Raw genomic sequence first — 27,647 nt, forward strand, 5'->3', positions numbered from 1 at the left:
ACACACACCAAAAAAAGACAGTCATAAATATAATATGAAAAGACTGTGTTGACCAAATCATTGGATAGGTTTAATAGGCCTTGAGACCACTAGCAGGGGAATACTCTTGGGACTGTGCTTGCAAATTTGTGCTTTTTCATCCCCAGCGTGGTATCGACCTTTACACATTATCCTGAGCTGTATTAACATTTGACAAGAGGAAGTGTTGTTCAAGAACCAAACAGCAAATTACAACACACATAGATTCTCATTATTCCAACACTGACTGAGGGGGTAAAAATGAGCTTTTTTTCACTACAGTCATTGAATGACTTGGATACTAACAGACTCACATTGGAAGACACATTTATCAGGCAATATGAGACACTGGATATAAGTGACATTTTTTTGTTAATGGAAAGGACACTTATCAAGGAATATCGGACTTGGTGGGATAAAAGGGCCCTTGAAAAATATCTATTACTGGAGTTAGTTCCGAGAGGCTTACGCCTGAATAAGTTTCCCACGTTTCAGGTTGATGACAGTGAATTTATTTCTGAATGGAATACAGCCCTTACTAATTGCTCAATAACTTTAATGGGTCTTATAGTCAAACATAAAGATAAACAACTGATAAAAATCAGGGAGGACTTGATTAATGTCCAAACACAACTTAATGAGTTTATAGATCACCCCAAATATAATGATCTTGACAAACTACTAAAAGAAAGTGTTGACAAATTCAGGGTAGAACTTGATAACTTCAAACTCAGAAAGTTTAATCGAGATAATGATGACTATATAAATAATAAAGTTTATGTTTGGCACTCAGTAGTTAAAACTAGGAGATACAAAAAAAGATGGGGTATCAGCCATGACAAAAAGAAACAAACAGAAACAGATAAGAGAGTTACATTTTCAGATTCTGAAGCCTCAGAAAATGAGGCATCAGAATACTCAGGTAGGAGTGGTTCTAGTGAACCTTCAGATGAGGAAGAAACAATGCCAAAACCAACACATAATAGCAAACTAACTCGTAATAAAACAGACTCACAGCAGTCTAGAACGGAACCTAGAATTACTAGAAATGCGAGCCAAAGAGACAGGAACAATGAAAGTACTGATAGTAGACGCAGGGAATTCCTCAATGTAGATAGGAGTGATATTCCAGTGTCGGAAGTACAGATTAAATCATGTCTTAAAAATAGCACGCAAGCAGCTCAGGGCCCTTTAGGACAGGTAGGGATGGAAACAGAGGGGGGAGGAGAAAGAGGAAAAAACACAGGAAGAGGTCAAAGAGGACGAAGAGGCAGGGGACGTTACAACAAATATCGCATTTAAAAATAATTAATCTTTCTAATTCCACATTAACAGAAGATGAAACCTCAGTATTGAGTCTGGGTCTGAACTTTGTCCCTAGTACAACGTTCAACCTGTTTGAAACAATAACTGATGTAAATCGCTTAATTAGGGATCTCACACTCAGGAAATTCTTCTGGGGTAAGACACCCCCAGAGGAATCTCCTGTTGGAGATCATGAAATTTGGAGGGATAAAGACCACATAGAGCCTATTATTAACATAGTAGATTTTAAGGAGGCATGTGACTATTTTTCCCTCCAAGAACTTAACTATGAATCAAATATTCAGAATGAATTTCTGAAAATGGAACACACAGGTTTCAAACCAAAATCTATATTCTATCCTACTAGGGACAGAGGTCCATTTCTGGAAGCTTTCCATAGGAGAGTAGAGGAGGATTTGATTTCCCTTTCTAAATGTCACAATGCGACCACCCCTAATTTGACAAGAGGCCAAAAATTAGCCATTGAATCATTAACCAAAAGAGATGACATAGTCATTAGATCTGCCGATAAGGGAGGCAGCATTGTGGTATTAAATAAAGTAGACTATATAAAGGAAGCTGAAAGACAGATAAAAGATCCAGAAGTATACTTACCTCTCTCTGGTGATCCCACTAATGCCTTTAAATTACAATTCCTGGAGTTACTGGACGATGGACTGCATGGGGGTATCATTGACCAAAATACATTTGATTATCTAAACGTAAAAACACCAGTTATACCTATCTTCCATCACCTCCCCAAGGTACATAAGTCCTTGGAGGAGGTGAAAGGAAGACCCATTATATCTGGGATAGGATCTCTTTTTGAGAGTATGTCAGGCTGGTTGGAATCTCTTTTGCAGCCCATCGTGCAGCAGCTGCCCTCCTACCTCAGGGATACAACACACCTGTTGACAGGACTAGACAAGCTCACATGGAGCAATGAATGCTCGTGGCTAACAGTTGATGTTGTAGGATTATATTCCTGCATACCTCATCACCTAGGTTTAAAAGCAATTAGATTTTCCCTTGATCATTACAGTAATTATGATACTGGTTTAAAAGAATATATTTTAATTTGTTTGGATTTTTTACTGGTCCATAACTACTTTAAATTTGACAATTCTTTTTATCTCCAAAGACGTGGGACCGCCATGGGTGCTAAATTTGCCCCAGCCTATGCCAATCTATATATGGGCTGGTGGGAGCGGTCCCACGTCTTTGGAGATACTAATCCATACAAGCATCTTATAAGATCATACAAGCGATATATAGATGATCTTTTGTTTGTGTGGTTAGGATCCACAGAGGAAATGAAGGGATTTGTCCAATACCTAAATAACAATGAGGTTAATTTAAAATTTACTCATATGTCAGACACAGATAAGATAGCCTACCTTGATGTTTATCTTATGGGAGATGCATCTACACAAAAAATAACAACAACACTATACAGGAAACCAATTACTTCGAATACTATATTGCATGCACGCTCGTGCCACCCTAAACATACAGGGTTTGGGGTGGCTAAAGGACAGTTTATAAGACTAAAACGCAATTGTACCACAGACCATGATTTTCATGTAGAGTCAGATATTTTGAAACAGCAACTCTTAGAAAGAGGCTACAAAATGAGAGTAATAAAAAGGGCCTTCTTAGAAGTAGATAGACTAGATAGAAGGGAAATATTTCAAAAAAATCGTTATGAATCACTAAATAGGTTTAATAGCAATAAACCCAATTTCATTACTACCTACAGCCCTCAATTTAAGGCAATCTGTGACATAATTGGTAAACACCTCCCTGTTCTGACAGGGGAGGACAGTCTCAGAGACGTAACTAGGGAAGGTCTCAATTATATCTCTAAAAAGGGACGTACAATTGGAAATTTGGTAGCCCCAAGTATGATAAAGAAACCATCATCGACAGCAAGCAGCTGGTTACAGGTAAAAGGGCATTATAAATGCCACTTTTCCAATTGTATAGCTTGTAGTCATACAACAACAACTGACAAATTTCAATCTCGAAGTACACAAAGAGTATACTTAATGGACTCTTGCACTAATTGTCGAACTTGCCATGTAATTTATCTGGTGGAGTGTATAGCATGTAAGAAACAATATGTAGGGTGCTCCTCTAGAGAGGCACGTACACGCATTAGGGAACATTTAAACAATATTGACAAGGAAAGAGACGTTTCAGATTTAGTGCATCATTTTATATATGAACACAATAAGTCAGTAAATAGTTTTAAATGGCAAGTAATAGAAACAATCCCCCCTAAACCTAGAGGAGGTGATAGAATGCAACGAGTTCTCTACAGAGAGGCATTCTGGATCTTTACACTCCAGACCAGACGTCCAAAAGGATTTAATATAGCAGGAGACATCATTAACTTCTGGAAGTAGGGTACAGTGACACAAAAAGTGGCAGTAAAGGATAGTGAATAGTTGGGATTAACACATATATTTATGTATGGAAAACGAGTAATGTCATTCTAAGGTCTATATATAATGATGTTGAATAACGTTTAGACTTAGCTACTCATATCATGTTGTTTCTGAACAAATAACAATCTCATAACAAAGTGTTGATATAGTGATGTAGAACTAAATATAATTTAAGTTATTATTGTGGCAAGGTTCAAAATATTTTGCCCTTTAAACCATTCCAGGGCGAGTTCATCTACATGAAGAAAGCAGTCATTAATTACATATATATCTCTTTGTCTAGCAATCTTTACAAGGAAATGAGCACTATAGTCTAAAGTGCTTATATATTTATATGGTTGCATATACACATATTCATGTTATGAACACTACTATGTTTAAAATACTTTGTCATCTGAGCTATCGTGGAGAGTGCCCATTTGCCAGGAGTAACTCTAACATTTGAGAATTATATGTTCTTCTGTTTGATGAACTTCACAAGAAAAAGAGTACTGCTATTCAATTAGGTTTATATGTATTTTTTGCAGTAAGTTTATCTATATATATAATATAAAACAGAAATTAGGTATAACATATTCAAATGAAGGGAAGTGTCCTCCAATCAGTCTGTAGATAACATTAATTGATTAATTGCGCCGTGACCCCAGCTGTTTTTCCTTAGCTATTACCACAATGGGTTTATAAGGCATAACACAGGCTACACTTTAAGGTCTATGATTAAGGCTACATCCTTCAGCCGAAACGCGTAAGACCGACTGGTAGCCTAAGGTCACAGCGCATTTACTTAGCTCTTTATTATTATTTTTACCCCACTCATTTAAATGTACTTTTTGGTTCTTACTATGTTGGAATTTACTGAGTCTATGATTTCAATAAACTCACCCTTGGTTTGAAGCCCGAGTTCGCTGGATTTCTTTTTTTGTCTGGAAATATATATATATATATATATATATATATATGTGTGTGTGTAAATATATATATATATATATATATATATATATATATATATATATGTTTATACATGTGTATTTATGTATTTATATATGTATATATACAAATATACACATATAATCACATATATAGCCATGTATGTGCATATACACACACACACACATATATATATATATATATATATATATATATATATATATGTGTGTGTGTGTGTGTATATATGCACATACATGGGTATATATGTGATCATATGTGTATATTTGTATATATACATATATAAATACATAAATACACTAGTATAAACATGTGCATATATATATATATATATTTACATATATATATATATATATATATACACACACACATATATATATATATATATATATATATATATATATATATATATATATATATATATATATAAGTATGTATATATATATGTACATATGGTGTGTGTATATATATATATATATATATGTTTATACATGTGTATTTATATATGTATATATACAAATATACACATATGATCACATATATACCCATGTATGTGCATATATACACACACATATATATATATATATATATATATATATATATATATATATATATATATACATGTGTGTGTGTGTGTATATATATATATATATATATGTGTGTGTGTATATATATGCACATACATGGGTATATATGTTATCATATGTGTATATTTGTATATATAGAAAAAGGAGAGTTGAGCCGATCCTGTAATATGCATAAAACATAGCATTTATTTTACCCAATAGGATAATATTAAAAGTACATGTTACTCCACCATAAAATCACACAACAGTGCAAAGTTCAGAAATCAGCTGTGCAAAGCATACGCGTTTCAGCAAGCTAGCTATGACTACGGCTTCTTGTTGAAATGCGTATGCTTTGCACAGCTGATTTCTGAACTTTGCACTGTTGTGTGATTTTATGGTGGAGTAACATGTACTTTTAATATTACCCTATTGGGTGAAATAAATGCTACGTTTTATGCATATTACAGGATCGGCTCAGCTCTCTTTTTTCTATATTGCTAATATGTCCAGCATTTGAGCCTATCCCCCCCTGCAAGGAGTAGAGCTTAATGGTTGCCGGAGAGGACCTTTTCTGATTGGATCTCGAGACAAGCCCTCTCAAGCGGCTCAGCTCTCTTTTTTCTATATTGCTAATATGTCCAGCATTTGAGCCTATCCCCCCCTGCAAGGAGTAGAGCTTAATGGTTGCCGGAGAGGACCTTTTCTGATTGGATCTCGAGACAAGCCCTCTCAAGCGGAACACAGCAGAAACCCTGACACGCCCACGTCTTGGCGTTACAAAGAAAGGCTTGACGGTATTGGTGTTTACCACCAAAATAATAAAGCATTTCATTAACTAAGAAGATTCCCAGGGAGGGAGCAGCTTTAAAAGGATAACTGCTGGTGAGAGGACCTGGTATGCTGATACGCCGGTGAGAGGACCCGGTATGCTGATACGCCGGTGAGAGGACCCGGTACGCTTGATCTCCAGCATCAACGAAGATCTGTGAGTTTCATAGTTTGAGTTTTGTATATTGATCACCTGCCTTTTCTTTAGCCGGCAGCAAGTAGCCCCATCGCCCATATCTTGGTGGCTTTTAGAGGGGATCTTGGGACAGCTGCAGGGTAAGCCAAGCACGAACAGCTTGTGACATTGGTGATCTTTATATGTTAAGACTGTTAAAATTATAAATTGCATTATCACGAACTTCGGCCAAAAGCTCCTCCTATATTCTTATTACTGAAGTTACTGTTTACATGGGCCTTAATTTATCATTATAAATATAAATATTTTGGCCACATTATTCTCTATTCCTCTGTTTGCTTGCTATATTTGTATATATACATATATAAATACACATGTATAAACATATATATATACATATATATATTTATTTATTTATATACCCACTTTTGATCCCTTCCTTGACACATACATTTCAAGCATAAATTCATATTTATTCAATTTTAATATTTTCTACTTTGTTTTTAATGGAAAAATTTCACATTCCAATGTTCTTCAATGTTTTTTAAATATATATATTTTAGATAGATATCTACTATATATATATATATATATATATATATATATACGTATTTATAAAATTTACAAAAATATAATATATAGAAATATATATTTAGAAATACAAATATATTTTTTAATGAGAATAAAACTAAAATGTAAAAATTCATAACCACCTTCGGGTTTAGTGCTGTAGGTCTAATGCGGTGTGGGGTTGGATTAGCGCACAAGCGATAATTGTTGTTTTTTTGAAAGCACACACTGTTAAAGTCTATGGGGCCGATTTATCATATGTCGGGCGGACATGATCCACTGAGCGGATCATGTCCGCCCGACATCGCTGAATGCTGACAGCATGAACTGTCGGCATTTAGCATTGGTAAATCGGTCCCTATTTGAGAAGAGGTTAGTGGGGTCGTAGTAGCTGATTCCTGAAGTTAGTGTGCATCAGGTTTAGCTGGCAAGCAAATTTTTAATGTTCCTTACTTGCGCCACTTGTAATATGGCCCATACTGTATTTTCACAACTTTCTTTTATGAGATACTTTGCAAGCAAAATACATAAATATTTTTATTAAACTGTTTTTTTTTTTTTTTTCAGATTTGTTTGTTAGTGCCATTTAAAGGTGTTCTGTACAAATGATTTGGCACTGATTTATAGGAATAATCAGAGTACAGACTACAGAACATTTTTACCAATTAACACCTGTATATGTGGATCTCTGCACTAAAAATATTACTTTGTAGCAGTTCTTGTGTAGAGTTATGATGGACTATGCAACTTTTGTCCATTTAAGGGTTAAGCAACAAAAGTTTTTTGAAATGTGACTATGTTACAATGCAAACCCATTTTTGTATTAGTCATTGAGCAGATAGCCACCTACCCTGCAATGTTTCCGTGTCACAGCCACTCTATCCATTTTTGAGTATTATTAAAACTAAGTAGCAAGAAAAAGAACTAGATGTAATAAAGTTTGCAGAACCACAAAAATGAAGCTTTATGGTCTTGCTGAACTTGCAGTTCACTGTTGATATGAAATTTAAAAGGAAGAGGAGCTGAAATATTGAAGTAACAGTAAATCATGAGCTCAGTTTTAAAGAAAGAAAACGTCTTGTTTAATTCAACCTTTAAGGGCATAAAAAAGCATGACCTTTATTGTGGCAACACTCACAGAGCTTAAAAAAAATATTTAAAGAAAATGCTTATTTTTTTAAAGATTGTGTTTTTGTTTATTGTTAAAATTTTCATAAATATCCTGTCTGTTAACCTTGTCAGCTTTTATTGTAGATCTATCACTTTACAACATTGCAAGATCTATTTAAAAATACCCAATGCTATAAATTTAAAAGCATTTGTAATTCAATCTGCACTGTTGTGAACAAAAATTAAATTAAAATACTAATTTTATTGCATAAATATTGTTCCTAAAATTAAACATTCCTTAACTGTAGGCTAATTATCAAAGAAATTAAAATTAATATAAATACATTTTCAATTTGAGATTTTCTTATATTACACACCATATTTTAAGTGTAAAGTTAAATGAATAAAAGTTTCATTTTTTTGAGCAATTGATGACACTGAATTAGTCTCACTTTGTCATACTGAAATTTAGCAGATATCCCTAATCAATGTACAGATCTTTCAATGGAAAGAATTTCATAAAAGACTTTGTTGTAATCCTGACAGATTTTATTCTTTACCAATCATGACCCCATAAAAAATAAATTTTAATGTTTCTTTAGTGTCCCTTTACGTTTTTGGCAGATGTACAAGGTTCCTAGCTAGGAAATTTGACTGACGATCTTTGCTTTGGGTGGCAGTGGATACTGTTTGGGCACTGCCCACATTTATCATAGCACAATGAAATATGTGTGCGGCGCCTCCCCCAGCAGATCAATTTCAGGGTGATTTAACTCCACCCTCTTTAAGGTGGAAGAGAGGTTAAAGGGACATTCAGGTAAAAATTTACATGCACATAGATGAATTACATCTTTGATTAAAAACATAATTTCAATTTAGATGTATTAGCAAAAATGCTTCTGGTAAAAGTTATCACTGTTTTAATGCTTACATTTTTCCCTGAACGTGCATGTAAGGCATAACAAGATATTCTCTGCACACCAGCATTTTAAATACTGCAGCTGCTCAGAGAGCCAGTGGGGCTTGTATCATGTTAGCCATTGAAAAATTGAGTCATCTAGAGGAGGGCAGACCGGGCGCAATAGGTAGCAGTGGGAGCATTTTCTTTTTTAAATTTAGCACCTTTTTTTTATCCCTGGCCAGACTGTCAGATCTGCACATCAGAGAGAGAGATTTGCTTGGCTTGCTAACTCCTAGTCTGCTAAGCCTATTAGTTAAGTTTCCCTCCCGGCTCACAGCACAAGGACTGCCATCAGGGGGTGGGTGACTGGGGTCAGGGGCCCCCGTGTTTTCAGGGGGGCTGCCCATGCCTTAACCACAAGCAGAGTTCACTCTACTCTAATCCTAAGGATTTAACATTTTGAGTGTTGAATTTTTTTTAAAATTGTGTCAGTCAGAAGATATTTTGAGCTACTTAGCGCAGGTGCTTTGAGTGACTTGCACAATATTTTGTTTACGAAGAACTGATCCAACCCTGTCTTTCCCTTTATTACTGTCTTTGGTCTGGGTTCCTTCACCCACTCCGTTTATGTGAGCAGGCTCAGTGCGGGGCCCACCCCCAGCATTAGCTGGATTCTAAATGAGCGGGAGCAAAAGCAAAGGCTACAAGCACTGATCCTGGAGTGAGCTGCCCAGTGCCCAGGTACAACTATTGTTTACACTTTTATTTGAGACATATAAATATAAACGTTTTTTTTTTTTTTATTATTCTCTAGCATAATGGGTTTGTTTTAATTAAAAAAAAACATACAATTATCGTGCGTGCGAGCTATACATTTACTGCGCTCAGAAGATTGTCATCCAGCTGTGCAGGGTGGGTGGGTAAGGGGATATGTGGCCAGCAGAATAGATACTGGAGGATTCTTTCTACTTATCCCAACTGCTGCCTATAGATTAAAGTGATGGTAAAGTTACCGTAATGTCAATACAGTATAGCATAAAGTGTGTAAAATATAGATAAGTTTAATTAATCAATTCTTATATTTCTCAATATTAATCGAGTTGTCAGCTTTCTAAATCAATTGCCGAATGTCCACAAATTTTTGTTTTGTTTTTTCAGTGGGTCACGTTTTTGTTGAATACAATTGAAATGTCGGCCGTTAGGTGGCCATCACTCCACGTCATCCACCCCTTTAGTTGTAAATGCATACGCTATTGAAATTTTCTGAAAATGGAAAACCATGCGCGCTCCCGTTTTGCGCATGCATGCTACTTGCATCCCATTGTACATCTGTGGATGTCGGCGATTAGCGCATTTTAGAGATACAGAGAGCGGGTGGGACCGCTGAAGGAAATTCCTAAGATAAGAAGACACAAGTAGGGCATGGGAGGAGTTGTGGGCTAAGCGGTAGGGATTTTTAAATATAATTTTTAATACAAAATATTGAACTAATAGAAAAAGAAAACTTAGCGACTGGATTAGGGTCACATGGACAAAATAGTAATCTACAAGCAGGAGTTGGGATGAGTAGTAGAAAGAATCCTCTAGTATCTATTCTGCTGGCTACATATCCCAACATGCCCCACAGACAATTGAGAAGTGTGGTTGAGGGGTTATTCACTCTAAGAGGCTTACCCACCCACCCTGCAGTGCACAGCTGGATGACAATTTTCTCTTTCCTGGTTGAAAACTGGAGCATCATGGTGCTCGGAGTACAGGTACTTTATTGCAGGCCCCTTCCTGTGCCCCCAAATCACTTCCCCATCACAGGTAATGAAGGGGCATAGCTGCAACTGATCATTCAACCGAGTGTTAGAGTTTCCAATTTACTTCCATTAAAGAAAATGTGCACATTCTTTTATATTTACACTTTTTAAGTCACTAGCTCCTACTGAGTATGTGCAAGAATTCACAGAATAAACGATTATGCATTTGTGATTGGCTGATGGCTTTCACATGGTATTATTATTATCGGTTATTCGTAGAGCGCCAACAGATTCCGCAGCGCTACGTACAGGGGGAGTGGAAATATATATAACTTTAAAATTTGTTAGAAAAAATCTACTACTTATTTGAAGATCAGATTAAGTGCTATTGCATTGTCTTGTTATTATGCATTTGTTGATTATGCAAATATACTGTATTTAATGGTCCTTTAACTTCTCTTCTGTAAAGCACAAGGGGCTCTAGAGCTGGATGGTGCCCCCTTGTGATGCGAGCACTACAGCTAATATGTTCCTGTTTGATTATGCTTTTATTTCTTTATGAATATTTTAGTGTCATTAATATTATTTTGTTTAAAACTATAAATGATAGATAACTAGATAGAAATTGATAAACTTTTTCTTGCTAATAAAAAGGACAAAGTTGGGAAAAAAACAACATATTTTTGTGCTGTTTTGCATTCCAAATACATACCCCTTTTCAGTATATTTATTTTATCTCCTCTGATCTGGATTTTTAAAAAGACAAAAGTGCAAATAAAAATACTCTGTTACAGCATTTTATTTTTGCACTGCTGTTTGATATAACTGCAAATGTTTTAAAGCACATAGCTAAAGTCAACTCCAGAGGAACTAGCTGGACACATCTGGTGAGCCAATGACCAAAGGCATATGTGTGTAGGAACCAATTCCCAGCTTGTTTCCAGTAGTGCATTGGTGTTTAGGATATTTATATATGTTTTTCAACAAAGGATGGCATGAGAAAAATACATTTAATAGATATAAATTTAAAAGTGACTTAAAATGACATGCTCTATCTGAATGGTGTGGTTTAATCCCTTAATAAAGTTAACTGCCTAGCAAAGCTGCTATATATAATGCCAGTATCTGATGGCTGAAATCAGACAAAAAGCTAATACAATAATACTCATACTTTCATATATTCTATACTCATTTTCATTTGCTATGGTTAGTTTATACATTATGGCACAATAATGAAATCTAGCTGGAAAAAAATGTGGATCTTGGATCACTGACTACATTTGATGCCCAAATCAGTTTAAATGATGGGAAAATATACTGAAGGCTAAAAAAATATTTTAACTTTTGCTGCACCAGATAGAGTATATAGAAATAAAACTTGTAGATATTTATAATTAATTAGAGAATAACATACCAAAACATAATTAGAGGGAACATTGTGTGGTGTGTGTGTGTGTTGTGTACAATCACGGTATGTGTGTGTATGTGGTATGGTGTGTGTGGTATGGTATGTATGGAATGTGTATGGTGTGTACAGTGTGTGTGTGTGGTATTGTGTGTGTGTGTGGTATTGTGTGGTATGTATGGTATGTGTGTGGTGTTTACAGTGTGTGTGTGTTTGGTATTGGGTGTGTGTGTGGTGTGTACAGTGTGTGTGTGGTATTGTATTTGTTGTATTGTGTGTGTGGTGTAGTATGATGTGTGTGAAAATGAGACAAAACAAGATAAAGAAAGGTTTCACTTTAGAATGTGCGTGTGTATGGGGGGGGGCACATTTTGGATTTTGCCCTGGGAGCCAAAATCTCTAGAAACAGCCCTGACAAGCACCTTAGGCTCTCTGAGCAAGTGCTGTGTGAAACATGCTGGTGCACAGTGCATACTTAAATGCACCTGTGAAACAGCTATAGCTTTTATTAGAAGAGTTTTGCAAATACATGTATATTACAAAAAAGCTTCTATTCAAAACTGAAATGCATCCATGTGGATTGCAAATTTGGCTGGAATGTCCCTTTAAGGTAATTTCTTCTTAACTTACAGTTAGCTCCAAAGCAGCCTCTGCCACTTAATAAATGGATCTCTTAATCTCATTATTGATCATGGTGCAAGAATTCATTAACAGGAGTAGCACACCCTTTTGCAATCTCTCCTATATACATGCAGTGTTATAAAATATTAATAACCACCTCTTCTTTTATTGCATTCAGAATATCCATTGGACTAGGTAGTCTGATTAAGTTTTAACAGTGGGAAAAGATCTTGTAGTAAATGTTCATGCAATCTCATTTTAGAGTTCCTCTAAAGTTGTTTTTGGAGTTGCAGAAAGAATACATTTACAGTATTAGAAGAAAAATGCACAGTTTCATTGTGCCTGGCAGGAATACGCTTCTCATGTTGGCAACAGGCCAAATAGAAACCTGATCTGGGTAGGCTGCTGTTTGGAAACATATAATTACTTAGCAATCTGAATCACAGACCACTGTTTTCAATGAGACACTCTCATTCAGTATTGAGTTGGTTAATGTGCTGTTTTATTTTTATTTCATCTATAGATGTGGGGGTTTATGCTTAATTTTGCACACTGTGTTTAATTAAGCAGGGCCTGGGGATATTCATTTGGAGAATTATTTTTTTTTCTTTTGAAGAGATCTCCTGCCAGGTAGTGTTCACAAACTGAAATAAATTCACAATTTAAACTTGCAATATAAATTCATTAGATTTATGATTTGAAAATGTCAGCTTTGCAAGTATTTATTTTTATTAGAAAACTCAACATGTAAGGAAAGGTAAGATTAAGTAAAAGAGAATTAGATTACCAAATGCAAATAAAGCTCAAAAATTATAAAGGGCAAGATTACGAGTGGAGCAGTATTTAACTCTGCCGCTTGTGCGCTAACTCCCCTAGAAGTAAGCTTTTTGCGCGCATCGAGTTTCACTCGTATTAGAAGTTGAAAGTAAAAAGTTTTCGCTCGTGTGCTAACCCGATGCATGCAAAAAGCCGAAGTTAGAATATTGCAACCCATTAATGTATTCCCATGTAGAAGTCAATGGAGCAAAAAAAAGTGGGGAAAAAAACTAAATACCTACTCGGGCACAAACCCGATTGCATATTTTCAAGTGCGTTAACCCAAGATGAAAATATTAATATTTCACATTCTAATGTTCTTCACAAAGCAGAATATGTTCTACTTATTCATGAATACACATTTTTTACATATATCTGATGGGATTTTGGCACAATATATATCTATACCTGTGACCTCATATATTTGAGCACTTATATCTTATTTGTGCAATATTTTTTTAAATAATTTTATTATAGTGTTATAATGAGTGTAACTGTACTTTTAAATGTATTTTTGATGTGTTTTGTTACACTTTTTTGTGTCGCTAAACAGTTAACTAGATGTAATCATCCTAGTGTAAATCGCGATAGCGATCACTCGATTCTTTACAACTTGTAATAAGAGTATTACATACGACTTGTGTAAAAAGCTTCGATAAACACTATATCGCTCGTACGTAACTGTTAGCCCACCACTCCTAATCTGGCCCAAAATGTATGTTTAGCATTAAAGGGACACTGAACCCAAAATTTTTCTTTCGTGATTCAGATAGAGCATGCAATTTTAATCAACTTTCTAATTTACTCCTATTATCAATGTTTCTTCTTTCTCTTGCTATCTTTATATGAAAAAGAAGGCATCTAAGCTTTTTTCTTGGTTCAGAACTCTGGACAGCAGTTTTTGATTGGTGGATGAATTTATCCACCAATCAGCAAGGACAACCTAGGTTGTTCACCAAAAATGGGCCGGCATCTAAACTTACATTCTTGCATTTCAAATAAAGATACCAAGAGAATAATGAACATTTGATAATAGCAATACATTAGAAAGTTGCTTAAAATGTCATGCTCTATCTGAATCACAAAAGAAAAAATTTGGGTACAGTATCCCTTTAAGTATGATGTATATCAGATAGACAACCATCATTATAGCATCTGCTTCAACAATGCATTGCATAAGGAACTGACAACCATTACTAGCTTGGCTGTAAGAAGATCAGTAGGCAAATTAGAACACTCCTCTCTATAGAAGTGTTCACTTAATAACTGGTGGCACCAATCTAATAAGAGAGTCATTCGTTTAATGTCAAAATTAATCTTTCAAGATTGAGAGAACATGCAATTTTAAGCAACTATTCAATTTAATTATATTATAAAGTTTGCTTTATTCTCTTGGTGGAGTAAACTCAGGATTAGCAATGTACTCTTGGGAGCTAGCTGAACACATTGGGTGAGTGAATCACAAGAGGCAGATATGTGCAGCCACCAATCACCATCAAGCTCCCAGCAGTGAATTCATGTTCCTGAGACTATCTAAGTATGCTCTTTAACAAAGCAAATCAAGGTGGAAAGTTGTCTAAAATGTCATGCTCTATCTGAATCATGAAAGTTTAATTTTGGCTTGCTGCCTCTTTAATGATATATATTTATTATAAAAACTAGTGTTAAAGCCTGTGTACACTGGACAAAATTTTTAAGGAAAGAAATATACCTATTCCTCTATCCCTATTCCTCTATCCATGTATCCATATCCCTCTATCCTTATCCCTCTATCCTTATCCCTCTATCCCTAATCCCTACTATCCCTCTCCATCTATCCCTATCCCTCTATCCTTATCCCTCTATCCTTATCCCTCTATCCTTATCCCTCTATCCCTATATCCTTATCCCTCTATCCCTATCCCTCTATCCCTAATCCCTATCCCTCCTATCCCTCTCCCTCTATCCCTATCCCTCTATCCTTATCCCTCTATCCCTATCCCTCTATCCTTATCCCTCCTATCCCTCTCCCTCTATCCCTATCCCTCTATCCTTATCCCTCTATCCCTATCCCTCTATCCCTAATCCCTACCCCCTCCCTCTATCCTTATCCCTCTATCGCTAATCCCTCTAACCCATTTTACTGTAGTGTAGCTGCCCCATCCCTCCCTGTCCCTTTTTTTTCTGTAGAAACCCTTTTTCTGTAGTGTAGCTGCCCAATCCCTTTTTGTCCCTTTTTTTCTGTAGCAACCCCTTTTATGTAGTGTAGCTGCTCTATTTGTCCCTTGTCCCTGCTCTAGTCTATATGTCCCTTTTTTTTTCTTTTTTTTCGTAGCAAACCCTTTTACTGTAGTGTAGCTGCCGCATCCCTCCCTGTCCCTTTTATTTTTTGTAGCAAACCCTTTTCTGTAGTGTAGCTGCCCCATCCCTCCCTGTCCCATTTTTTCTATAGCAATTGTCTAGAACGATTAGACATCTGCCCTCATATGGAGGCGGAGCACAGATCGCGCTCCGGCTCCATATGCGGCAGATGCCTGAAGCTTCAGGAGCTCCAGCTCTCAGCTGTAACATAACAGCTAGGAGTGCTGGAGCTTCCTGAAGCTGTATCACGCTGTGGGTAAAGTAATGGTATGTTTGTCCTCACGCAGTCTCTACTGCGCATGACTGCATCGGACAAACATATACCTGGCCTTTTATTATATAGGATGTGAAACACTTTTTCCATAGCACATTGTTCACAATACTAGTGAAATATAGTGTTTTAAAACTTTTACCTCTATGTTTGGCATTCCTAACCTGAGATAAGTCATTTCAGATTGTATTCTACTCAAAGCATGCAGAGGAGCTGATAGGCATCCATTTATTGTGCACACGCGTGAATGTGAATTAAGCCCTCATTGTGCAAACACCAGCTCTCTATATGGTCTGAGCTTGGGTCTGATCTTAGTATTAGAATGCCACTGCCAAAGGTAACACATTATAGTGCAAATTCATTTCTAAAATTATGCTGCGGTCAAAGTCAGATATTGAATATTGTAGCTTTTCTGTAAAAAGAGATGAGATTAGCAGCAGGGAACATTCTTCAACTTGTTATAATGGGGGATATCTATGAAGCCGTAAACCGCAAATACTCTGGAATTCCGCAGCGTAATTGTGGCGAGCTTGATTCGACCTAGTTATCAAACCCTACAGACCGGCAAAAGTTGAAATCCGTGATGTAATGTACGTTTCGCCGGTCTCAATCCGACACAGATCGATGCTTATGTCATTACAGATGTTCCAAATACACATTCTGCATTATTTGACACTTTTTCAAAGTTATCAAATAGTTAACCGGTACGATCGCGGCTATTCTGGCCCAGCGTACCTGTTTTTTAATCCGCCATCCTGGAGGCCTCGGATGCCATAGGAATCAATGGGAGTCTGAAAGCAGCAAAAGCTTATGTTCGATGCTGCCAGATATCCCATTGATTTATATGGTAGAAAACCAGTAACGTTTACACCTAACACCCTACCATAAGCCCTGAGTCTAAACACCCCTAATTGGTCACGCCACCATCGCCGCAACCTACATAAAATGTATTAACCCCTATCCCACCGCCCCCTGACTCCACCGCAGCTAAATAAACATATTAACCCCTATTCTGCTGCTCCCAGACCCCACCGCAACTAAATAAATGATTTAACCCCTAAACCCCTGACCTCCCACATCACTACCACTAACTAAATCTATTAAGCCCTAAACCGCCAGCCCCCCACATCGCCATAAACAAAATAAAGCTATTAACCCCTAAACCTAACAACCCGCTAACTTTACATTAAAATTACAACATCCCTATCTTATAATAAATTTAAACTTACCTGTAGAATTAAATTTAACTATATTAAACTATTAATTAACCTACCCTAACTATTATACTAAAATTACATTAAACTACCAATTAAATTAACTATAGTACATATTAAAAATACCCTAACCCTTCTCAAATTATTTAAATCTGCATTAAAAATGACTAAATTACCCAAAAAAATAAACGCTAATGGCTAGATTACGAGTTTTGCGTTATACTGAAAAAGAAGTGTTATCAGGTTATAACGCTGCTTTTTCACTACCGCTGCTATTACGAGTCTTGCAGATTTAGGGGCACCGTACAATTTTTTGGCCTTACCGCAAATCAACTTACGCAAATTGCATATAGTCTTTTTTCAATGGGACTTCCATAGCGCTGGTATTACAAGCTTGTCCTGGGAGGCCAAAAAGTGAGCGGTATACCCTATCCCGTCAAGATTCGTAACGCATTCTAAAGACAGTAGTTATGAGTTTTACACTACAAAGCTGTAGCATAAAACTCATAACTAATGTATTAAAAAGTACACTAACACCCATAAACTACCTATTAACCCCTAAACCGAGGCCCTCCTGCATCGCAAACACTAAAATAAAATTATTAACCCCTAATCTGCCGCTCCCAACATCGCCACCACAATAATAGATATATTAACCCCTAAACCGCCACACTCCCGCCTCGCAAACATTAGTTAAATATTATTAACCCCTAATCTGCTGTCCCTAACATCGCCGCCACCTATATACATTTATTAACCCCTAATCTGCCGCCCCCAACGTCGCCACCACTATACTAAATTTATTAACCCCTTAACCTAAGTCTAATCCTAACCCTAACACCCCCTAACTTAAATATAATTAAAATAAATCTAAATAAAACCTACTATTAATAACTAAATAATTCCTATTTAAAACTAAATACTTAGCTGTAAAATAAACCCTAAACTAGCTACAATATAATGGATAGTTACATTGTAGCTAGCTTAGGGTTTATTTTATTGTACAGGCAAGTTTGTATTTATTTTAACTAGGTAGAATAGTTACTAAATAGTTATTAACTACCTAGCTAAAATAAATGCAAATTTACCTGTATAATAAAACCTAACCTAAGTTACACTAACACTACACTACAATTAAATAAATTACCTAAATTAAATACAATTAAATAAATTAAATACAATTACCTAAATTACAAAAAACAAACAAACACTAAATTACACAAAATAAAAAACAAATTACATGATATTTAAACTAATTACACCGAATCTAATAGCCCTATCAAAATTAAAAAAGCCCCGCAAAAAAAAAAACAAAAAAAACCCTAGCCTAAACTAAACTACCAATAGCCCTTAAAAGGGCCTTTTGCGGGGCATTGCCCAAAATATATCACCTCTTTTACCTGGAAAAAAATACAAACAAGCCCCCCAACAGTAAAACCCACCACCCACACAACCAAACCCCCCAAATAAAACCCTAACTAAAAAAAAACTAAGATCCCCATTGCCCTGAAAAGGGGATTTGGATGGGCATTGCCCTTAAAAGGACATTTAGCTCTATTGCTACCCAAAGCCCTAACCTAAAAATAAAACCCACTCAATAAACCCTTAAAAAAAACTAACACTAACTCCTGAAGATCCACTTACAGTTTTGAAGATCCAACATCCATCCTCAACGAAGCCGAGAGAAGTCCTCAACGAAGCCGGGAGAAGTCTTCATCCAAGCCGGGAGAAGTGGTCCTCCAGACGGGCAGAAGTCTTCATCCAGACGGCATCTTCTATCTTCATCCATCCAGAGCGGGTCCATCTTCAAGGCATCCGGCGCAGAGCATGCTCTTCCAACGAAGTATTCTTCCAGAATGAATGTCTCTTTAAGTGACGTCATCCAAGATGGCATCCCTTAGATTCCGATTGGCTGATACAATTCTATCAGCCAATTGGAATTAAGGTTGAAAAAATCCTAATGGCTGATGCAATCAGCCAATAGGATTGAACTTCAATCCTATTGGCTGATCCAATCAGCCAATAGGATTGAGCTTGCATTCTATTGGCTGATTGCATCAGCCAATAGGTTTTGTCAAACTTAATTCCGATTGGCTTATAGAATTGTATAAGCCAATCGGAATCTAAGGGACGCCATCTTGGATGACATCACTTAAAGAGACATTCATTCTGGTAGAAGACTTCATTGGAAGAGGATGCCCTGCACCGGATGTCTTGAAGATGGACCCGCTCCTCACCGGATGGATGAAGATAGAAGATGCCATCTGAATGAAGACTTCTGCCCATCTGGAGGACCACTTCTCCCGGCTTCGTTGAGGACTTCTTGCCGCTTCGATGAGGATGGATCTCGGATCTTCAAAACTGTAAGTGGATCTTCAGGGGTTAGTGTTAGGTTTTTTTAAGGGTTTATTGGGTGGGTTTTATTTTTAGGTTAGGGCTTTGGGCCACAATAGAGCTAAATGTCCTTTTAAGGGCAATGCCCATCCAAATGCCCTTTTCAGGGCAATGGGGAGCTTAGGTTTTTTTAGTTAGGGTTTTATTTGGGGGGCTGGTTGTGTGGGCAGTGGGTTTTACTGTTGGGGGGGTTGTTTGTATTTTTTTTCCAGGTAAAAGAGCTGATTTCTTTGGGGCAATGCCCCACAAAAGGCCCTTTTAAGGGCTATTGGTAGTTTAGTTTAGGCTTAGGTTTAGGGTTTTTTTTTTATTTTGGGGGGCTTTTTTATTTTGATAGGGCTATTAGATTAGGTGTAATTAGTTTAAATATCTTGTAATTTGTTTTTTTATTTTGTGTAATTTAGTGGTTTTTTTATTGTAATTTAGGTAATTGTATTTAATGTATTTAATTGTATTTAATTTAGGTAATTTATTTAATTGTAGTGTAGTGTTAGGTGTTAGTGTAGCTTAAGTTAGGTTTTATTTTACAGGTAAATTTGTATTTATTTTAGCTAGGTAGTTAGTAAATAGTTAATAACTATTTAGTAACTATTCTACCTAGTTAAAATAAATACAAAGTTGCCTGTAAAATAAAAATAAACTCTAAGCTAGATACAATGTAACTATTAGTTATATTAAGGTCCATTGGTAGTTTATTGTAGGATAGGGTTTTTTTTATTTTGGTGGGCTTTTTTATTTTGATAGGGCTATTAGATTAGGTGTAATTCTTTTTTATTTTTGATATTGTGTTGATTTTTTTCGTAATTTAGTGTTTTTTATTTTTGTAACAGCGTTTATTTTTTTGGCAATTTAGTAATTTTTAATTGTAGATTTAAATAATTTGAGTATGGTTAGGGTATTTTTAATATGTAATATAGTTAATTTAATTGGTAGTTTAATGTAATTTTAGTATAACAGTTAGGGTAGGTTAATAAATAGTTTAATATAGTTTAATTTAATTCTACAGGTAAGTTTAAATTTATTATAAGATAGGGATGTTGTAATTTTATTGTAAAGTTAGCGGGTTGTTAGGTTTAGGGGTTAATAGCTTAATTTAGTTTATGGCGATGTGGGGGCTGGCGGTTTAGGGCTTAATAGGTTTAGTTATTGGTAGTGATGTTGGAGGCCAGGGGTTTAGGGGTTAATACATTTATTTAGTTGCGGTGGGGTCCGGGAGCGGTGGAATAGGGGTTAATACTTTTATTTAGTTGTGGTGGGGTCCGGGAGTGGCGAGATAGGGGTTAAACATTTTAGTATAGTGGCAGCGTTTAGTGACAGGATATAAATAAAGTGGGTAAAAAGCTGAATAGCAGCAAGATCAATGACTGTTAGTTAACAACAGTCCGCTGCTCATTGCCCTATACTTGGTGCGTGGCTTTTTGCCGGCTTTTTTTTAAATATGGAGATCGTATTCAGGTCCACGGCCGCTATATTAGGCGATGTTAGGCAAGCGTATTGGTGCCATCAAATGCAACAAAGTTGACAGCTTGATAGATATGCCCAATGGCAGGCATCCCAACTCTCCCTGAAGTTCAGGGAGTCTCCCCGATTGTAATAGCGGCTCCCTGATGCCAGCAAATGGAGTGCAATCTCCCTGAAACTCCAAGTACCATGATCCAATGTGGCCCAAATCCAGAAAATTATTTCTTTAAGGAATGCCTTTAGTTGCTGGGACGTTATAGAACTCTCAAAGCATGCATCAGTAACCAAAATGACCCCACTGATTCTAATAAAATTAAAACACAAATATTACCTTTAAGCATTCAACTAGCGTACGATCACTAGAAAATAGGTTTGTTGTATGTGGTTGTGCAATAAAGCAACTTTTTTGTAATGTGACTGTAGTGGGAAGCTACTTAAATGATAAGTCTCTATCTTATTTAGGGTTTCAAGGTGTCCAATATATAACTGGGGGGGGGGGGTGTTAGCGCAGTAGCGGGTGAAGCCACCTCCCTGAAATTAGTTTTTGGAGGTTGTGATGTCTGCAATGGCTCAGAGGCTCCAGTCTGTGATTGGCTGCATGGCTCTAGCCTCTAATTTAAGAAAAAGCACAGGACAAATGGCAGACACAGAGATATGAAAATAATGTGAATTTAAATTAAAACACAAAATGTAAAGAAACAATCTTAGATGTACATTTGTTATAATGCATAATTTTAAATGAGTGATATTAATGTCTCTTTAAAAAAAACTCAGTTCTTTTACATAATGATATTGAAACAAGAATGTATTTTAAAGGGACAGCCTATTGTTTAAAAAGATAAATAATGCCTTTACTACCCATTCTCCAGCTTTGCACAACTAACATTGTTATATAAATATACTTTATTACCTCTAAACCTCTAAATCTCTGCCTGTTTCAAAGCCCTTGCAGGCTAACTGTTATCTCAGTGCATTTTATTAGCTTATCAGAGTCAGACAGTGCTAGTTTCGGTGTGCCATATAGCTAACATTGTGCTCATTCCTGTGGAGTTATGCATGAACCAGCACTAATTGGCTAAATTGCTAGTTAGTAAAAAGCACTGATTTAAGGGGGCAGTCTGTAGAGGCTTAGATACAAGGTAATCACAGAGGTAAAAAGTATATTAATATAACAGTGTTGGTCATGCAAAACTGGGGAATGGTTAATAAAGGGATTATCTATCTTTTTATACAATATACATTTTCAAGTAGCCTTTCCCTTTTACTGCTCATGTACAAATTAAAATTTGTTATTCTCAGAGGAATGTTTGTTCCAGGTCTAAACTGTGTTTCTTATTGCAGCCAATGGAAGCCTTTGGGCATCACTGTTGTCTTGACACTAACTGAATTTCAAGCATAAATCCATAAATCCTAAAGAACACTGAAGACCAATAAAAAGTGTTTTGAGCCAAAAATCAGGTTACATTAAAGTAAAAAATGGCAAAACAAAAACACTTCTTTTATATTGTATGGGACTTATAAAGCCGAGGATAACTCATATTAATGAGATAAAAGTGCACAACAGAGAAGCTTTATGTTGCTTACCTAGGGCAAGTTTATATTGCAGGGGAAACATTTTGTCTCAAAAATAAATCCTTTTACATCACTGGGGATTTTAGTTAGATGTCTGAGACGTTTAAGATTTGCAGCTTCAATATAATATTATTCTATCTGGTTAAAATGACCAGGCAGGTTGTAATCCATACTGTCCTTCTATTTGCAGAGTCCGTTTCAGATTTCTTTGTTTTTTTCTTACTGTTTGCTGCCTCTGCAGGGTGATTGTAATATAAATAAACTACTTTTTATATCAATCATATTTTTCACTATTCCCTTTAGCTAACAACTGTATATCTTTTGATGTATTTTTTTTAATATTTCCAACTTTTTTGGAAATATGGATCCTTTTCTAATCCCCTGATTATTACAAGTGGAGCGCTATTTAACGCTACCGCTCGAACGTTTACTGCACTAGAAGCCGAACTTAGAATATCGCATGTACGTTCAAATATTGCCTCATAGAAGTCAATGGAGCAAAAATAGTGGGGTACTGACCCCTTAAAGGGCCAGTTTTGGGATAATATCCCATAATGCTATTTGGCTAGGGGCCCTTTATAAATATGTATAAATATAAAAGAATAAGGGGGTACTAATCTGACCTATGGAATTCACATTACCTACCTTAACATCTAATCGTTACTCTGGGGTTGAGAGGCCAATATGCAATAAGTAAGCTGGGACTCACTAATAGGCTTGCAACCCCATGTGTCAATGTATACGTAAACCCATGCATGATGGTGTGAATATATGTATGTATGTAGATTACACACAGTATAGTTTTCAAGTGTTCTTTTTGTTTTTAAGTGTTTACACGTGATGATTTAGATCTATTTTAGGAACCTCGAATACGCAGTTTCATGATACCACTAAAGAAAGTCCTACCCTAGTATACAAGTGTGAACATAGACTACATTTGGTGTAGTTTGAATTTAGTCTATAACATGGGTAGTGAATAATATGACAAGCACTATGGTTGCCATGGCAACCAAACTAGTGTGCTAAAATCTTTCTGCTGTGGATAAAGGTCCACTTATGATTCGCCAGATATGGGGTTGTGAGTAAAATCACATTCATAGTTAAGTGGCATGAATCGATAGGAGAGTGTTGAGTTATAGTAGCAATAAGGTGTTTGCACTGATATTAGCGATCGCATTGGCAACAATGGAAGCCTTTTCGCTTTTCACTCGTTCTTTGTTTAACTTTTATAATAATTTTAATAATATGACACGTAATTACTAATAGTGCATATCTAATGTAGCTAGTGGCTTTTTCTATATGAAAACGATATGCAGAGTATATGTTAATTTTTGTATTTTCTGTAATTTCACGTATACCCGGAAATGACATATTTTCGCCACTTCTGGTTGCACGAGGCACTGGAATGCAAGTATGCATTCCAAACACTGTTTGGCGCCACTGACACGCTATGAGATTGGTATTGTATTCACTATAAATTATGTATTTGTGTACACATTTGACATGCTGATGAAGGAGACAACGTCTCCGAAAACTTTACATTAAAGAATGATTTTCTATGTTAAAAAGACCTGAGAGTGCAATCTTTCTTTGGGACTATATATGTATATATATATATATATATATATATATATATATATATATATATATATATATATATATATATATATATATATATATATTTGTGTGTACACACATAGACATGTGTATGTATTTATGTCTATGTTAAAACCTTTTGCCTTTTTTTTTTTCTAACACCAGAGCTCTGAAGACACGGTAATTATTCTAAAGTAAAGTAAATAGCGTTTGAGCTCAATTGATCGCGTTTGCTTTCAACTTGTAATACCAGCGTCAATCCCGACGAGCACAGACACCCACGATATATATATTTAGAGATATCTCAAATATAACTTGTATATGTTTAAAAAGAACATTTTATTTTTTTAAAATACATAAAAATACATGAAATCTAGCAACTTAATATATTATCCTGAACACACACCGCCATCATTCCCCATTTTGACAAGTTGTTAACAAAAGTCATTCATTCAGTTTCTACAATGCTCAGATTTGCAATGTTTAAAAGAAGAAAAAAAAGTATGTCTTAATGTATGATTAAAAATAAGCTCTGTATCTCTTTAAAGGGATACACTAGACTGTATGCTTGTGTCGTACAGTCCCATCATACAATTGTGCCACAGCATGAAATACAGCCTTTAAAAAAAAAAAAATCTTTGATGCATGTTAACAATGCCAAACTTACACAAGAGCTTACACAGGAGCTGACTGGTAGGTATGCACCATTTGCTAACTTGCCTCTCAATCAAGCTAACATACTGTAGTGTACTTACCAATAGGTTCCTAAAAGATCTCTGACTTGTCACCTTCCTGTCATTGGTTGGTGACATACCACTATTGGGGGAGTGGCACTACCTGATGTAGAGATCTGATTGAAAGGCACACATAGCTGTGTTCTTTATTGCAATGGCGTAAGATTTGCCAAGACCGACTGATTATTGAGATGTTGGGGATGCCGTGCAAGGAGATATTTTGTATTCAGCCATATCCAAGTATGGTGCTTTTGATGTTTCCTTTAGGTCTGAATACTTTGCATCACAATGTTATCAGAATGTTGTGTCCTTGAAGGATCACCCTTATTTGTAGGATTTTCATTTCACTCCTTATATGTTGAAACCAGATCGTGACCATGCTGGTTTATGTGTATAATCCATCATAGTGAATTGAAGCTGAGATGGAGATTGATCCTACAACTGGTCAGCTAAAGAGAAGTCTTGAGGTGGATGGTGTTGAGGATGTATCTGATTTTTTTCTCTTTCTCTTCTTATGCAGAACTGCCAGAAACACGGGACATCAAGCTCCATACGGAGCTTGCTACATATGCCCCTATGCATGAAGATTTTTTTTAATGATAATTTGTATGAATTTAAGGATTGGGATGACAGTTTGTGTAATGAGGTTTTGAATGATGTGGACGTGAAAATTTAGAATGAGGATTTATGAATGCTGAAAATAGATGCGAGTTTGGAGGAATTAGATGGTATTGTGAGAGGTATGAAGAAAAGTATGATGCCTGGAAGTGATGGGTTGCAAGTGGATTTTTATTATAAGTTTTGGAGAAGATGCGTTGGATGTTTGTAAGTGGGTTTTGAGTGAGAATAAGTTGATAAATCATGGAAAAAATGTGTAATAGTTTTATTATATAAAATGGGAGATAAAAACAATTTTAAAAATTGGGGACCTTTTTTTCGTAATTGAAACTTGATTACAAATTTGTTGCAAAGTTGTTGGCTGATTAGTTGGAAATATTCTGGCTAAAGAACAGGTGTTCACGGTGTCTGGGCGTCGGATTGCTTAGAGTTTGTTGGGTTTGCGTGATGTTATATTGTATTATAAGAAATGTGATAGTTGCAAAGCTAGGTTTTGTGACAGGATTTCACATGAATGAATATATGTTTAATGTTTTGCAGAGACTGTTTTTTTTTTTACAAATGTTGTGTGATTAGTATAAGGATTTGTATAGGGATATTATTAATAGTGCAAGTAAATGGATTTTTGTCTTAATGTGTTCAAAATAGATCTGGAGCGTGTCAGGGATGTCCATCATCAGCAATTTTGTTTGTCTGATTGAGCCTTTGTTGCAAATATTATGGAAAGGTAAGAATATTCCTGGTGTAGAGGTGCTGACTGCTGAGTAGTGGTGCAGAAGTTTGGAAATGATTGCATACATGGAAGATGTTACTGCTGTATGTAAATCTCAGGTGAGTTTGAGGAGGACTAGACTGCATGTGGATTGTTTTTGTAGAGCAAGTGGGTTCAGGGTAAATTAGAATAAGTGTGTGGTGAAAGCTTTTGGGGATTGGTTAGTTATATGTTTTCAGTCCCTTATCAATGTTTGAGAAAAATTGCGTTCATGTTGTTTTTGTTTTTTTGGAGTTCTGGAACAAAGACTTGAAGTAGAGAGAAGGTAGTGTGTCTGAAAGAGAATGGAGGAAATAATTTTCCTTATGTTGAGAAGTTTTTGTTTGTTAGATATGTGAGTTTGTGTGTTATTTCAAGTATTAAAGATGATATGGGATGTATGGTGAGGTATGCAGTTGGGAGTGTGTTAAGAAAATTTGGTTTAAGTGTGAAAGATAATAGTAGGCCTGAATGTTTTGTGTATCTGTATTTTTATGTTAAGATAGAAAAATGTATTAGGAAGTTTTATTTGTACGGGGGTGTCTAGAGATGTGCTGTGAGGCTAAGATGGTTATGTGTTTGTTATGTGAGAGGAAGCAGATTTGTTTGATTGGAAATTTGAATGCAGCTGAAAGTAAACAAGTGTGGAAGAATGTAAATGAGAAATGTTTGGTGCATAGAGAGATGTAGCATGGATGGCAGTGCCTAGTTGTTAACCTGTGAGAGTTTTTGTATAGAAGATATATGGTGAGTTTTGAGGGGTTTTAGAGAGAAGGATGTTATAAAATTCAGAGTGTTGCACATGTGTTTTAGGACTGTAATCATGCTAAGACTGTTTGGAGAGCACTTTGGAAAATATTTAGTTTCACTGGAATTACATTTTTTACTTTGGAAAAGGTTCTGTGTTTTTTGTGTGGTGTTGAGCAAGTGAGAACTAGAATGATGTGGTTATTGGCATGTTGTATGAAAGAGGTGTTGTGGGATGTTAGAAATATTTTGTTTTTTCAGAAGAATAAGATTTGTGTAAATGGATGTGTGAGTATCTGTAGGTGTTTACTCAGTTTACTCGTTTTTGTTAACTTTTCTTTTTCTTACTAAGATTTTCATTCACATTTGTTTGTTTTGCTTTTGAATTGTTGCTATGGTTTTATTACATTTTTGTTATGGATTTTATTTCTGTAAATTATATTTTATTTATTACAAAAAACAACAACAACAACATTGCCTGGGGTTGGCATTTCCCTTGTTCAGAGGAGAATTGCTTGATATTTCCTCTG

General features: G+C 35.8%; 2 protein-coding genes across 2 annotated transcripts in view; both read left to right on the plus strand.

Moving 5' to 3' along the window:
* CDH13 (cadherin 13) overlaps positions 1-27,647 on the plus strand; it is a 1,791,933-nt gene that overhangs the window by 1,434,575 nt on the left and 329,711 nt on the right. The window lies entirely within an intron of this gene.
* The window catches only part of LOC128648105 (uncharacterized), a 73,836-nt gene continuing 55,654 nt past the window's right edge, over positions 9,466-27,647 (plus strand). The window contains exon 1 of the mRNA XM_053700768.1: positions 9,466-9,573. The gene's annotated coding sequence lies outside the window, so the exon portion shown is untranslated. The remainder of the gene's footprint in view (positions 9,574-27,647) is intronic.

Source organism: Bombina bombina, chromosome 1 (assembly GCF_027579735.1).
Source record: "Bombina bombina isolate aBomBom1 chromosome 1, aBomBom1.pri, whole genome shotgun sequence".
Taxonomy (NCBI): domain Eukaryota; kingdom Metazoa; phylum Chordata; class Amphibia; order Anura; family Bombinatoridae; genus Bombina; species Bombina bombina.